Source organism: Grus americana, chromosome 12 (assembly GCF_028858705.1).
Source record: "Grus americana isolate bGruAme1 chromosome 12, bGruAme1.mat, whole genome shotgun sequence".
Taxonomy (NCBI): domain Eukaryota; kingdom Metazoa; phylum Chordata; class Aves; order Gruiformes; family Gruidae; genus Grus; species Grus americana.
Genome location: NC_072863.1, coordinates 19809839 through 19826071, shown reverse-complemented (window position 1 = coordinate 19826071; position 16233 = coordinate 19809839). Strand labels below are relative to the sequence as shown.

At 39.8% G+C, this 16233-nt stretch overlaps 1 protein-coding gene across 4 annotated transcripts in view; it reads right to left on the bottom strand.

Annotated features, from left to right (window-relative positions):
- NXT2 (nuclear transport factor 2 like export factor 2) overlaps nt 1-16233 on the bottom strand; it is a 73137-nt gene that overhangs the window by 16066 nt on the left and 40838 nt on the right. The gene's annotated exons all lie outside the window — the stretch shown is intronic.

Sequence of the window (16233 nt, the reverse complement as noted above, 5' to 3'; positions counted from 1 at the left end):
GTGCCTTTTCCATTTATACTTTCAAAAAAAGCAGCATTTTTTAAAGTCAGAAACACAAACAAGAAACAAGGAAGTTTTGTTTTTGAACAAATATTCATGTGGTCATGAGTCATGGTCAAAGCCATTTTTTTTCCCAATTTTCAGGTGTCTGTTTGCTTTCCCCCAATATCGTTTCCCCTTCAGAAAAGAGACCTCTTTTAAGAATAGTCTAATTTAGCTTAAAATCCATTTTCATTAAAAATAAATTTTTATGAAGAATTTTTGGATCAGCTATAGATGGAGCACTAACCACTCCACATTATAGATTTAATAGAACTACTGAGCAAAGTTCACTCAGATGAGAAAGGCCTGCAGGGCTAGAATTACGGTTCAGATGCTGTCTGAAAGTGTTAGTTCAGGTCAGCTTGTAGCATATTCTGAGCTCAATTTACATTTGGCTTAGACTTGAACACTGGGCATCAGGAGGTAGGCCACAATTAACTGCTTAGTGGGATGACAACGACAATCAAATGCTAACTAGTATTTCTCCAGGCCAAAAGTATCTGTGACCATTTAAGGAATCATTTTCTGGTGAAGAATCATTTACTTCCAGCTGGAAGTAGAGTTTTGTCACTTGGGTTTTTTTAATAAATGGAAGAGTTACAACAATCCTATATGATTATTAACGGAGTACATGCCTTCAGATTTGTATGAAAATACTTTACTTGTATTCCCTGAATACTGTAAAATATTTCGTACTGTCTGAGCGTCTGAACTGTGGTTCTATGATCAGTTGAGCTGTCGCAATAGCTCTGCAGCAGTGAAAGCAGCATACCTTTATTTCGGACTTTCCCAGCTCTCTGCGTTATCTACACCCTCTGTTCTATCAAGTTCACCTTTCGCAGAGCTAATTTAATTAACTAAAATTGTGGAAGATGCCACCTTTCCTTACCCTCAATATACTTGGCAAGCTAAAACGGATCAAAGAGTGGTCTTGCAAGCGACAGTTGGCAAATAAAGGTAAGTAGCTGTTTATGGCTGGGATGAGAAGGGGAGGGAAGATAAGCGAGAAGAGCACCAACGCGCTGTTATGCCAGCTCACGCCATGGTGTGAAGTGATACTTCGTGGCTGCCGCCTGAACTTGACAGACATGCAACCCACTGCCAAAAACCCGTGGTCCCACTTTTTTCTCCTGTGCTATCCTCAGTTGTACATTCCCATCACTTTCTGCCTGCCTGCATTTGTGTAGGTATTTGCTGAGACCAATCACAGAACTGATCTGTCTGAAAATCACGCTGTTGTTGGGTTGATTTTCAGTTTGTTTCCCTCATCCCTACAGGCACAAGCAGGGTGATGGAAGCATACACCTAGGGCAGGACTGCCCCTTCCAGCAGCAGCAGCAGCCACTTAGGTCAGCTTACAGCAGCTCTGGAAGCACATCCAGCAAGTCAAGAAGTGAATAAATAAGTAAAACTAGCTGCAGAGGTTTACAGCCAAGCTGGGAAAACTGTGAACATCAAGCAGGCAGTAGAAATGGTTGCAGTATTGAAGTGTTTTTTAAACACTCTTCCAATTTGTATAATGTTAGACAGGTGAGGGTATTTTCAACACTTACATATGTATGAAATCTATTTTGACAGTGTATCAGACTGTCTGGAAGCCTAATTTTATCTAAATTTATACCTGAGAAACCATATCTACTTTTAAGGGGATAGCATCAATATAGTGAAAGTACACTCATTAACTCACTGTAGACCACGATGCTTGTTGGCACATACTCTGCTAAAAACCTCCCTTCCATCATTAGACAATAATCCACACTGAGAACATATATAAACTCAGTGAAGGCTAGGGTGGTCTCTCCTAAATGTTAAACACACTGACCCGATGATTTTAATCTCACATCAGACTAATTAGGAATTATTTAATAAAGGCAACAAAGTTGTAATGTGGTACATTTTCTTAATGTGAGGAAAGAATCAAGCTCACTTTTCACTTTGGGAATGTAAGTAGCAAAGAGTACTGATGAAAGATAACACTAAAGTAGATTCATGAGGTTCTCACCACAAGTATAAACAATTACATTGTTTCAGGGATATAAAATGGAATCTGTTTTATCCTTCATCACATAGATTATGACACATTGATTGGAAAACAGTCAAATTTCATTGGCAAAGCCGATACATCTATTTTTATCTATGGAGTTGCTTCTTAAATTATACAGGAAAAAATGTTGTATTGGACTTTGCAACCTGCTTCTTCTTATCCTAATAGCTTGCTAACTTATATTCCATAAGCTTCATCTATATATCTTTAGTTTATAGCTTAATGAAATCAACAAACTAAATCAGTGGAGCACATTAATTATATACAAAGGTCTTTAGTCTCTAAGGAAGGAACAGAAATCTTCACTGAAACAGGTCCATCCTCATCTAGGAGTCTATTTCTGTGGTCCTTTGCATGGGCAGAGTAAAGTGAAGCCAAAGCCCGAAGAGAAACTGGCAGTATGAATGCCTGGAACCACCCAACTAACTGCAACAGAATAATGACAACTGAAAGAAAGAATCCACTAAGGGACATAGAATACAAGATGAGCATTACCACCCCAAAACATTGACTCATATACCTTTTGCTTCACAAATATTTGAAGAAAGATAGTTGCAAGGCAACCTGATGTCAGTGGAACACTTAGACAAGAGATATAAAACCACAGACCATAGAAAGGAGAAACAGAAATCACTTACCACCTCTTTTTCTGATTATATTTTCAATGCTTCAATAATATTGATTGTTCCTGACAGATATACAGATCAGCAGATGGTGGGAGACTGTTATTATTTCACAGCAATGATCCATTATTTTACAGTTTGTCATCAACATTTTACAGTGTACTTTTTAGAAAAGGGGTTATTTTTAAAAAAAAAGCTGTATCACATGATTGTCTTTTCCAGAATGTTTTACAAATAAATGTAGAACTACTAGGAATATTCAGTGGAATTCAGTCAACAAAATGTTCCTTCTTTTTCCCCTCGATATTTGAGAAGGTGAAGTGGTAGAAATATGTGGTCTCATTTTAATAAGGCAACGGTTGTTATTTGGTAAATAAGCATACTGTCTGCTAAGTGTTGACTGAAACCCAGACTAGGTTTTGAATTTATACTTGAACCTGGAACCAAAAGAAACTATTTTGACCTGAGTGCCACACTCAGGTACAACACAAAACACCACCGTAAATATAGGTGGGTTTGCATGACAGTTCAGTACTCTATGCTAACTTAACCTGCAAGGACAGGGGTACCGAGTGTTCCCTGAGGTATCAGTAGTCCAACAGTCAACTGTTAAAACAACGGCAAAACTCCCACTAACTCTAATGGAAGCCAGATCTGGCCTTTGGTTTGTTTGTTTTGTCTGAATAGGGAATAAACAAAGTTTCTTCAACATGCACCTTTAATCACTACCTCAGTTACGCAGCCTCATTGCTCAAGCTCCAGTTTTAGCAGATATCTTGGCTAAATGTCAAACAATTCCATCAGCTCTTTGAAGACAAATATTAGACAGAGACTGCTTCTGAAATCATTTCCCCAAGCACCATTCAATTAACCTACTTGGCTAAAAGGTGATGCAAAAATCAATATTTTGTAACAGATGCTTGTGTTTCAGATGAAACTAATCAATAGGCATCAGAGCAATTTCAAATTAAAGACAAATACAGACAAAGTTAAAATATCAAGCAGTTTAGGTACCAACTGTACTGCAACTTAAAATAGCTCTATTATTTTGGGCAGGATATTCCCCAGCTACAATTTCAACATATCATTGCTTTTATTAAATTAATTATTGCTTTTTAAAAATAAAAATAATTACTGTCATTTTGGGAGAACTAACAAAGCAGGTGCGAGTTCCCCCTGTTGGTCCTACAACAGCTGTTAGGTGGAACTGTGTGTTAGGTTTCCTTTGAGTATTTCAATTTGAATAGACTTGAATATTTGGAATTTTTCTGTTTGCTTTTCACGAGCAGTTTTTCTCCTCCGTATTCCTTCTAGCCTTGTACATACATAATGAGATGGAAACAACATGAGACCCAGCGGAGCCCAAAGGATAAATTTTAGCATCAGAGGGTGTGTTATTGTATACCTACAAATGACTCAAGGAGACATTAAGCATGTTGGTGAAACAAATATGAACAAACATGGTTGCTTGAACAATAAGAAAAGTTTCTTATTCACAAGCCTTTTAACAGGAAGTGGTGTCAATAATGAAGAGGAACTCTACAAAATGAGCTGATTCTCATTTGTGTTTTCCTTTATATTATAAATATAGCCTGCAATCAAATTTACTGAAGTAAGACACAGGACGTGCAGAATCACTTCCAGTGAATTGCCCTGGTTCCATAAAATCACTGTCACCCGTCTGGCCAGTGGCCTAGGTCTCTTTGGTTGCAATAACAATTTGCTGTCTGGCAGCAACGTGCATTAATAACTTACTTTCTACACTTATGGGGGAGAAGATAAACATTTTTCCAAACAGATAACCCCGATACGTTAAATATGGGTTTCTTGGCATGTGAATTCTGTACCTTGGTAGGGCACTGTGAAGGCAACCCCCGCTCTACCCTTCCTTTGAAGTTGTCAGTGTAGGTGTAGGATAGCCGTGGAGATTCTGGAACTGTCAGATGTCAGTGTCACACAAAGGCAGTGTCACGCTCATCTGTGCTCTCCAGGGGGAAAACAGTAAGTCTGCCATCTTTGCTAATGAAGCCTGGCACAGAGGATACCATCTACTCTTCTTCTTCCCAAATATTCTCAGCCCTCAGCCAGACCAAAAGTAAAACGGAAGATCCAATTGTGAGTGCCCCCCTCCCTCCAATCATTTTAAGGAATATCCATTAAACCAGCGATGGTTGGGCCCAGAGAAGAGAAGAAGGGCTTAAGAGCAAGGCCAGACCCAAGTTTCCTTTTTACCTCTACTCTTTTACAGGTTCTGCTTCTTTGTGGAGACCCAAAGCTAGGTCAGTGTATAACCTCTTATATAACAGCCTAATTTATTTTTCTGTTGACGAGCTATAACCTTTGGAATGGATCTCTCATAACAGAAAGCATGTGAATCTTCCTGCAACATTTTTACTGCATTTACCAAATACTCAGTAGGATTCATTCTCATTCCCACTTGTGTTTATTAATAACAAAATCTGCATTGCTGCAGTGCAAGTACTGATTCACTAAAGAACACTAAATCTGATTATCAACTCCCATGATTGTACTAGTCTGCCTATGAGGAATGTATTTAAAAAACACAGCAGTAAGTACGGGGGGAACACAAGCTGTGAGTAATTTATAAGAACCTTTATGATTTTATCACCAAACAGCCAAGAAAGGTAAATATTCAGAAAAAACAAGCCCTAAGACATTTTATAAATTGTTTTTCTGCATTTCTTCAGAGTTTATATCAAAGAGAGGAAAGGGATTATCATCTTTAAAAATACTATTTCCCCATGTTGCTGTTCTCTTGGGAAGAGGTTTAAGGATATAAAGAATCTCCTCCGAAAGAAGACGACCAGACCAGCTAAGTCAGAAACATGAGGGATTTCCTAGATGACCTTTGGATTTATATTTCAAGATTATTCTGCAGGGATATTGAGAGATATTCTTTCCTTTTAGGCACTAAACCAGATCAGATAATAAGATGATTCAGGGTACTGGTAATAGGCTGTAGAATGTTAGACATTTAAACCTCCAGTCAAATCCATCCAACTTATTCAGGGACCTATGTGGCATTCAGTATTGATCCTAGTTCAGTTCTCAGAAAGAAGACAATTTCCTTAATAAAGGTTCAGCCATTGTTGCACCCAGCACAGTGTCCCAATCAGGAAAATGAGGATACAGATAAGCTATCTATATGCAAAATGCTCTCTCTGCTCCTGAACAACTTAAGAATATCTAAAAGACAAAGTATAGGAAAAGCGATCATCTCCTGTAATCATGTTTTAAAAAATCAAGGTGAATATGCTAGTAGAATTATAATAGGCTGTGTGTTGGGTTTGCGTGGCAAGGTTTTGGTAGCGGGGGGGCTACAGGGGTGGCTTCTGTGAGAAGCTGCTAGAAGCTCCCCCTGTGTCTGATAGAGCCAATGCCAGCCGGCTCTAAGACAGGCCCGCCGCTGGCCAAGGCCAAGCCAATCAGCGCCTCTGTGATAACATATTTAAGAAGAAGAAAAACACTTGGAGAGAGAGCTTTTGCAGCCGGAGAGAGGAGTGAGAAGATGTAAGAAACTCTGCAGACACCAAGGTCAGTGCAGAAGGAAGGGGAGGAGGAGCTCCAGGCGCCGGAGCAGAGATCCCCCTGCAGCCTGTGGTGAAGACCACGGTGAAGCAGGCTGTCCCCCTGCAGCCCATGGAGGAAGGATGAGGGGGTGTAGAGATTCCAGCTGCAGCCCGTGGAGGACCCCACGCCGGAGCAGGTGGAGGCACCTGAAGGAGGCTGCGGCCCGTGGGAAGCCCACGCTGGAGCAAGTTCCAGGCCGGACCGGTGGACCCGTGAAGAGGGGAGCCCACGCCAGGGCAGGTTTGCTGGCAGGACTTGTGACCCCGTGGGGGACCCCACGCTGGAGCAGTTTGCTCCTGAAGGTCTGCACCCCGTGAGAGGGACACCATGCTGGAGAAGGGGAATGATGAGAGGAGTCCTCCCCCTGAGGATGAAGAAGCGGCAGAAACACCATGTGCTGAACTGACCGTAACCCCCACTCCCCATCCCCCTGTGCCGCTAAGGGGGGGGAAGGTTGAAGCCGGGAGTGAAGTTGAGCCCGGGAAGATGGGAGGGGTGGGGGGAAGTGTTTTAAGAGTTGATTTTATTTTCTCATTCCTCTACTCTGTTTTGTCTAGTAATAAATTAGATGAATTCCCTCTCTAAGTTCGGTCTGTTTTGCTCGTGACGATAATTAGTGAGTGATCTCTCCCTGTCCTTATCTCAACCTACAAGCATTTCATTATGCCTTTTCTCCCCTGTTTAGTGAATGAGGGGAGTGAGAGAGCGGCTCTGGTGGGCACCTGACCTCCAGCCAGGGTCAACCCACCACAGCTGTGTCCCTAAATTCTTCTCTATCAATAATAACAACTTTAAATCCTCTCCCTATTATTTACATTTCAACACATTAATACACTATAGTGCAAAAAATGGTTTCTTAAGGATTGAGAGCAGAGCATCGAAGAAACTGGTAGAAGTGCCATCAAAACAGCCAAGAATAAACCAACACACCAATGCTCCATTGATTCATTCCAGAGCAATGCACCTGGACCCACCAGCTGTCGTAATATTCCATCTGGAGCAACAGCTGTTTGCTCAATAGTTCTCATATTGTCTGACACAAACAATTGTTTGTTAAATTTGTCATCAGTGATTCTCTATGGGGTTTGAAATACTGGAAAATGTTACATTTTGTTCCTGTCCTTAGGTTTTGAGCATTTTTTCTTACATAATGTGCAGGGTTCCCCAAATGGGATTTTGTGTAGCTGTGCAACTCTAGTCAGAATTACAGGTCCTGTAGCATCTCTAAAAAGTTCGAGGTGGTTCACTGTAAGCTAAGGACACTTGCGTAAGGGGAGGTGGAAAGTAGTGTTTAGTGGATCAAATTATGTGGCAGAGAAGATGGAAGGATTTGGTCAGGTCTCCAGGCTAAGAAGATGAGACTAAGAAATAGATTTTATACAAACTATGGGGGAGAGGGGAGAGAGAAATTCCAGATCCTGGAACATATGGAAGATGTTACAACAGTCAGGGCTGGGGAGTGACTTTAGAGAGTCATAGCTGTGGGGAAAGGACAAATATGCTTATTAGAAATGTTATTAGGGAATGTTTTGCATGAAGAAGCAGTGGAATTTGAATATTAGATGAACAAAACAGCACGTTATTACAGGGTTGAGCAACAGGGAGGACTGTGCTGTTATTCCCTGCAAAGAAGATATTCAACAGGAAACGAAGCAGCATTATGAGACAGGAGAATGCTCAGAAATGGAGAGGTAGACCTGCAAAACTTCAGAGCATGGACAAGCTTTGAATATGAGACTTGATGAAATCACCATACAAATGTGCATGACGAGAACGTGGAAATTGAAGACAGCCATGTAATACCTCTGGAGAACTGAGAGAAGAGAGTTGTCCTCATCAAAATAGATGTTTTATGAACTGTAAGAGATAAGCACCAGGAGGGAAGGTAATGAAAAAAGTAGATCAAGATGCATCCTGAAAAAACCTGCTTTTAAGGTGTATTCCAATGGGAAATAGCAGAATCAAGCACATAACGGATGGGAAATCTAGTTAGCGGAGATAGTACCTGCCAGACAATTACCCAGTTAATTACTTCTTTGTAAGAGAATATGGCACGAGTGGAAATATTCAGTGTGTTAACTTAAACTGCTCACAACATACAACAAATCAACAGACAAGAAAACTCTCTTCAAAAAACCTTTCCACTAAAAGCACGCACTATCAGCAGCACGTGTGTTGGATGAAACTCTCGGGCAGAGAGTGTGTGCTACACAAGCAGAATAGCCCTGTCCTTGAAAATTACCTGCTTTCCTCTCAGCTCCGTGCACCCATGGCTTGCTGGTGCCTCAGAACAGATCTGCTTACTTTTTTTGGACTAAGCTAAAGAATACTATATAGACTTTTTTTTAAATGATCCTTATGTATCAACAATGTGGATTTATCATAAGTCACCCAAAATGTTATTCCTGCAAAAATGGGATTTGATTAAACATCACTAAGCTCAAGGATTTTTAAAGGCGCATCTGTGGTGTAAAGGAACATGGTCAAAAATAACCAGCAGCTACTTATGTCTCCATCATTCAATTAAAGACGGATAAGTCTTTTACTGAACTTCAGTTGACTGATGCCAATCTTTAAATTCACTGAATATAAAAAAGACAGAGAGATGGCAAGACAAAGCAACTCCAGTTGTACTTTCGTGGACAGAATTGTTCCTCATCTCATCGACAGGTGGCACCTACGCAACACCCTGAAGCACTACTGTTCTCCACGCCACGCACTACAGATGACGGCATTGCGTGTTTCCACACTCCAGTAATGATTTATGAGGTCAGACACGGGCTAAACATTCTTAGACTACCAAGCAGTATATGGCTTGTGACTGAGGTCAAACATCAGGGCAACATTTAGTCATTGCATGTCAGAGTAAAGTCTAAAGGACAAAATTTGGTGCAATATATTTACTTTCTACCAATGGAGGAACTTTGGTTTTGAAGAGTAAGGAAAGAAAAACTGGAAGATATATTTGTCAATGTTCACTGCCACAGTCATACGTCCGTATTTAGTTGTGGATGGAAGTCTGGCTTTCAGTTGTCTGTGCATTTGTTTTTCATATGCTGATCACACCAAAACACCAATGAAACAAGTTCCTGGATAAGTAGGTGTCAGAATTTCTTGTCCCAGAACCACCACAACTTAGAGCACTTTTATTCACCTTAGATGGGGACCTGAAAACTTTCTTACTTTGCAAAGCTTGTAAAATCTTTCAGACTGGGCTGGGACACTGATAAGAGTTTAAAAAGCTTAGAATACTGAGACAAAACTTTATCTAAAGTTGTTCTTACAAACTCCATTTACCACTGGCAACCACCAGCTTAGCCAAGTGCTAAGGCTTCCCAACACCAGCTGTATGCCTCTGCAAAATTAGTAATAGTAATTAAAAATAGTATAAATAATTTCCTTCCAAGCACAGCACTCTACAACTGGGGGAGCAAAAGAACCAGCAACCTCACAGAGTCCAACTGGGGTGTCTGTTGCTATCTGATAGATCTTTGATGAAATGATGATGAGAACCTGCAAAAAATCAGATAGACTCCTCTAGAAGGAGAAAGAGATGCTACTTGTTTCTTTAGTGAAGATTCCTTCTCATTATTAAAACATCTGTTCTTGAGATAGAAGGAGCAAAAGGAGAGGGAAGAAGAACATTTATGTAAAGGTCTGACAACACTGTAGAATATTTCTTCCTTTTGGAATTCAGCAGATTGTACAAAATGTTAGATATTTTCAAGAACATGATGGGGGAATGTTCCTGAATATCAAAATGTTTTCTTACGCTACCTAAAAGAGGCTACACACATCCCACACAGAGCTACAGCTTTTTAGTATATTAGGTCTCTGTCTAACATCCTAGCCATGAGAACAAAATAAATTACTGAAATTTGGACATCACATGGTAATAAAGGATCTTCAAACACAAACAGTACCTTTGAGTGTCTCACAAATGCAATTAACACAAAAGGACAGGAAAATGTGCAAAAAGTGAATTATTTTTATATTCACAGATATTTGTAATAAGACTATGTGGCACTTAGGTACAGGATCAGAATAAAAGCTTCCAAGTTCTTTTTAAATTTCAAGCAGAAAAACAAGAAGGTAAAATGACAGTGATACTATGCACCTTAGCACACTCAACTGCAGAAAAAGAACAAAATACGCTTAAATTCACATTTATGATAATAATTTAAAGTGGGCTCTGGAGTATGCAAGAGCCTGATAGATTAATACAGAAAGGGAATTTTGGGAGTATTTACACTAGATGCCCCAGACACTGAAGACTCTTGAGAACCAAGGAAATTTTGTCATTGATCCGTGAAGGCTTCTCTACACATTGAGTACATACTTCTATTTCTCCTATCAGAGAGAATTCTGCAAAAAAGAACATCTCTTCTAGCAACTTAACTTAGGTTACAACACTGCTCTTTTGCCAGGATGAATCACAGAGCAATCGTGCACTGAGAGCAGCACTCCCTGGTGCCCTGGTGTATTCTGCACTGTTCTATATTCAACCGAGGCTGTGAGTATTGGTGTCAGTTGCTTTCTGGTCGGTCTCATTTGAGAAAGGAGACAGAAATGTGCACAAGGGACATGTCCTAATTTTTATTTTTAGATGGATCTTTACAACCTTGAACAACTATCAGGAACAAGAACAAGCCGGTGCCATAAACAAACTCTGAACTAGAAAGTCTAAGGCAATTCTAATTCAGACAGTAGGGTTAGGCGACTGCAAAGGGTCTGTGAAGTAAAATGCATGGGGCTTCCTCGACTCACTTCTGTATTTTCAGAGTATGTCTCCTGCAGCCACCCACCTGCCTGTAGGTACCATCTGCTTACTACTGTGAAAAATCTCAGTGTCAGTTGCTTTACAAGTCTGTCTCACTTTTGAGACCCTACATATGCAGGTCAGAAATATTACGGCTTCCTAAAGCAGGCAGTGAAAAATTATAACTTCACTTATATCCCAGTGAAGACTTGAACAGTAACAACGTGCTGGTTTACAGGGAAGAAGGTTTAGAGGATAAGATCCTAGAAAGAGCAATGTTCTGTCAATTCTCTCAGGTTACTTTAAATTGTTTTCTTAGAGCAGCTTGTTGGGATTCTTTACAGCAATTAGATGCTTGTATAAAATGCCAGTAAGTTTAAAATAGTCTGACATGGACTACATTAGCTTCCAGATAAATTTTTGTGAATTTTGCAGTGATAGACCCAAAGTCAACTGAGTTACACTGGTGTACCAGTGTGGATGTTTTATGGATCACTAATACAATTTAAAATAAATTGAATTATTAAGGGTGTTAGATTTAGGGTAGGTGCATGTGATATCTACTCATTTCAGAGTGGAAATTTATACACAAAATGTAATTTATTAACATGAACAACACTTCTATCTTCCTGCACAATGTTTTAGGATGTAGACATAACAGTCAAGCTCTGAAGAGGTACCACATGAGCAATAAATTCTGTTGACCACCCCGCTCCCTCCACCCACTTTATTAAAAAAGAATTCACTAATCCTGTAAGAAACAGGTGGATTACTTGTGGTCATGTGGTGATGATACTTCAAAATAAATAGTTTTAGTGAAGTTTTCAACCCATAACCCCAAGTCTGTATAGAACTTCTTTAATGTGTCTTAGACTAAAGTCATGGACGTAAGAATAGGTGATTTTGGGAAAATCCTAGCTGCAAAAGAGTTGTGAAATAACATAAACCCTTGAATAATAATAAATTTGCCATGTTTTGAACTTAAGCCTGTATCTGCATCCTGAAGCTGGCGTGACCTCTCTGCAACGTGTGACATCTGTTATTGAATGGCACAGGTTTACTTGCCACACCGCCAGCAGCTATTCCAAATAAACTGACACCTATCTCGTTTGCACTGGTGGGCATCCAGTCCCTGAAAACTCAGGCAACGTGGCTGCTTCCTAACAGATGAGAGGATGCGAGTGCCTTGAAACAGCCGTGGATAACAGGAGAAAGTTTTATGCCTTTGTATTTATAAGTCCAAACATGAAAGCTTGCCTAGACAAAACAATTTGGACACAGAAAGAGAGAAAACATTCTGAGCAGTTACAATGTTGTAAATCCTGAAATCAAAGTAATTACTCACTGAGCTGGGAATCTAGCTCCTGGAGTACAGTCTATTTTTATTTATTCCCTAATGAGGATTAAAGTTAGTAGCCTCTGTACAATGAATTTTCATGATGAACTCAGAAGGAAGATGGTAACACACACGATGAGGGCCAACCTGCTTTCTATGTCTACACCAGTGATTTGCAAAGGAACTTGCCCAGCTATTTGTCTCTCATCTCTCAACTGTTTCTACTTACCTCATGTTTTTTCAGATCTTGAGGCACTTTTGGAATGGAAAATAGATAGGAAACTACTGTGTACAGATTCAGTTGCTCTAAGTCAGACAGCACCTAACACCAAATAACCTTTCACACTAATCCTCAGCAGAAATGTGAAGAAATCGGCAACAACTTCTTCAGCATAGTAATTCAATTACTATGAAAACCACAGTCACAGATTTTACTGAGGGAAAATCACTGGGAGGAGTACATGACATTGTCGTACTGCAGGGCAGGGACGCTATTGCAAAGAGAAACGGTGAGGTAATGGTAACATTACTTTATAAACTGCATACACGTCGATGACAGCTTTAAGCTTAATGTAATGGAATGCCTTGAAATAACAGAAAAAGAATTAATCTGACCAGATAACAGGCAGAGAACACTGTTAATGACAATGCCAGCAATAAAACCAAGAGGAATTTTGTAGGCTTACATTGACCTGGGTTGCAGACCAACATTCCTTGTGTGTGTGTCAAACAGTTATTTATTTTTTCCTCCCCAAAAAGGTTAGTATAGGAAAATGTAACAACATGTCAGATGAATCCACCATGTGCTATTGTCTACTAGCAATAAAGGCTCATGAAAATCCGGCCCAGATTGTGCTGTACGTTCTGTGAGAAAATACATCAGAAGTTACTGAATGTACTCATAAAAGTAGTGCAATGCAAATCAAAATAGTAACAGTGTCCTGAGCACTCTGCTATTGTGCCAGCAAAGCATTCGGTCTTTGTACTTCCCACGAGCAGCACCCAGAAAATTGGTGTGACTAGGGAAAACAGAGGTACAGCCAGAACCACGTCTGGTATGAACCAGTGATGTCGACGACCACGTGGTTTGTTATTTTGTGCTTTAATAAACCTTTCTGCATGGTAAGTGACACATTTGTCAGCATGACACAGAGAAGTTCTGCTAAAAACAATAACTACCATTTAGCAGTCCCGGTCAACCAGTACTGTCTGGAGTTGCAACAGATCATGGCAAGGGTCGGTCCTAATAAACCCCAGCAGCATCGCCAAATGTGAGCACCTCAAGCAGGGTTGTTACCGAAGTTCATTATCTGATGTCGTGCTATTAATAATGTTGCCACTGATTTCTGCAGGAGCCTGTCAGGGTCTAAAGCCATCCCATGATCTCCACTGCCTGTTACCTGGCCCCAGCACTGGCCCAGCCATTACAAAACCCAACATTCATTCGGTATGTATTTTATTCACCTTATTTGTGTGGTGTTGAGCTACTTATCAGTCTTTGCTCAGCTTTTCATATAGCAGGTCTTTTGTCTCACAGGTCTTTCATGGCAATCGCTCCTCCCTCTCCACAGTCAGCCTTGGCAAAGCCCTCCACCGTCTTCCCGCTGCCTTCAGCTGTGCTCAGGAGGCAGCACCACATCACTTCTCATCGCAGTACTGAGTCTCACTATCTTTCTACTATCAAGGCTGTTGATTTTTTTTAATTATTTTATTTTTTTCCCAGCATGCATTATTTTTCTTGGACTTTTCGAGGGTTTGATTTTGCAAAACACTGACAACTTTCAATTCCCATTGGCTTCTGGGGAACACGAAGATGTCAGCACTCTGTGGGACGGTCCCAGGAAGTTTACATAGGCTTTGCACCTGTGAACCCTCAATGAGTTTAAGGTGTTACACTGTCACGATGTGCTCTTCTTTAGATATTCCAGGTGTACGCTTTGATAGCAAATATTTTAATGGGACTATTTTAAAAGTTCTCTTTTTGTTTTCTTTTCTATTTTATTTTTCTGTTTAACTCTTTAGACTTCTGAGTTTCTGTGCTTTCCCAAAATACATCTACTATGTTTTGTCTTTCAAAATGCCTCCTGTAATGCCATCTTCACTCCTGCTTTCCCAAATAATGTATTTTCAAATGTCTCCTCATTCACAAACACAAGTGCTTTTGCATACTATAACGCTGTTCAAGCAGTGCTTTCATTCAAGTGGAGAAGAGCTGTAAGTCGACTCTCCTGCTACAAAGAATTTAGAACTTGAAGAAGCAACAGACCCATCAGGGTGATATTTCCTATGTCCTCAGCCTAAGGGTAAAACAAAATGTGAGGACATTTGGAAAAGTTTCATGTTCCTACTTTATAGATTTTGGGGCCTGAAAACTGAATTGTCTTTTTTCATCATTAAAGAATATTTTGATGTTGTCCTTGACCACGTATGATTCAAAAATAGCTTCACTGTTGGATTTCCTTTTCCTTTGCATCTATGTATCAATTAAGGAAGTTGTAGTTCTGAATAAATAAGCACATAGGCCAAAGAGGAACCAGTGCTACTCATTGTTTAGGGAAATAATTTGGCATTTAATGAGTTCTTTATTGCAGCAGAAGAGGAAAGTAATTAACAATTCATGTTGGGAGGGCCCCTGGCACTTCCTTCTAGCAAGCACAGTAGTTGTGTTTTTTTAGAATACAATCTCGCATATTTGCTAAATCATATGTGTTCATGTTATCCTGACTTTTGTTAGATGAACAAATTAAATCCATATGTAAAATCAAACAATTAGAAAACAACGAAAATGTTAGATATGAAATGCTGATTTGGTACTGCCTATCCTGCAGAATGCTCTCATGAGCAATAGTTAAATATAAAGGGAAATCTGAAAGAGGAGTTATTTCAAAAAGTGAAATTAGTTAGGGATTCTTCCATTTATCACCATGAATCCAATCAGGAATTACAGACACTGGTGGGATAATTATATGCTTAGTAGAGAGTCTTCTGTGTTTTTTATTATTGTATTTTTTATTATTGTTCCTATTCTCCCTGGTTTGGAAAAATAGTCATTGAAACAAAGTTTAGACCTGGAAATTGAGCTTACTGTTGATTCATAGTCTAGAAAAAAGAGAGGAGGTAAAAAGCAGAAAACAGACAAATAAAGGCTGAAATGTTCTAAGTGTTAAATCCAACATATACTAATATATTTTCTTAACCTTCTTAATTTGGTTAAACTGATTCTAAAATCATTTTGATTTGCTGTGTAAATCTGTTTCTAGCAGAAAAATAATTCCAAAGAATGGCGCTCAACATTTTTCAGAATGGTTGTTATATCAAGGCTCAGAAGATGCTCTGAGAATAACACCACCGTACAACATCTGGGCATTGGGTTTCCCAAGCTCGTATTTAATTACTGACATTTTCAGATAAATGAGTGCTCAAAATTTTTTCCTTCTCTTGTTTTTATAGATCTAATGTATCTGAATAAATCCAACTAAAGGTTCCACTGACCAAGCTTCTAGGTATCATCTAGATAAAAAGAGTGCACACCACATCAGTGGCATCCCAGGAGAAGACCAAATTTCAAAAAGCCGTAGCTCTGTTTTTTATGATCTCTTTTTTCCTTATTGCTAATCGATCAGCTAATAGGCAAGAAGGCATTTAGTGACTGGACACAGCAGCAACCGCACGGTAACGCAAGGGCTGCATCGCTCTGTGTCTGATAGGCGTGAGCTCAGTACCCATGGAGGAAAGCAGACAATGCAGACACAAACACAGGCTCTTCCTTTCCTGCCAAAGGGGACTGGAAGTGATCTGAAGTGCAAAAAGAGACAGAAACCACTGACTTCAGTGGAAT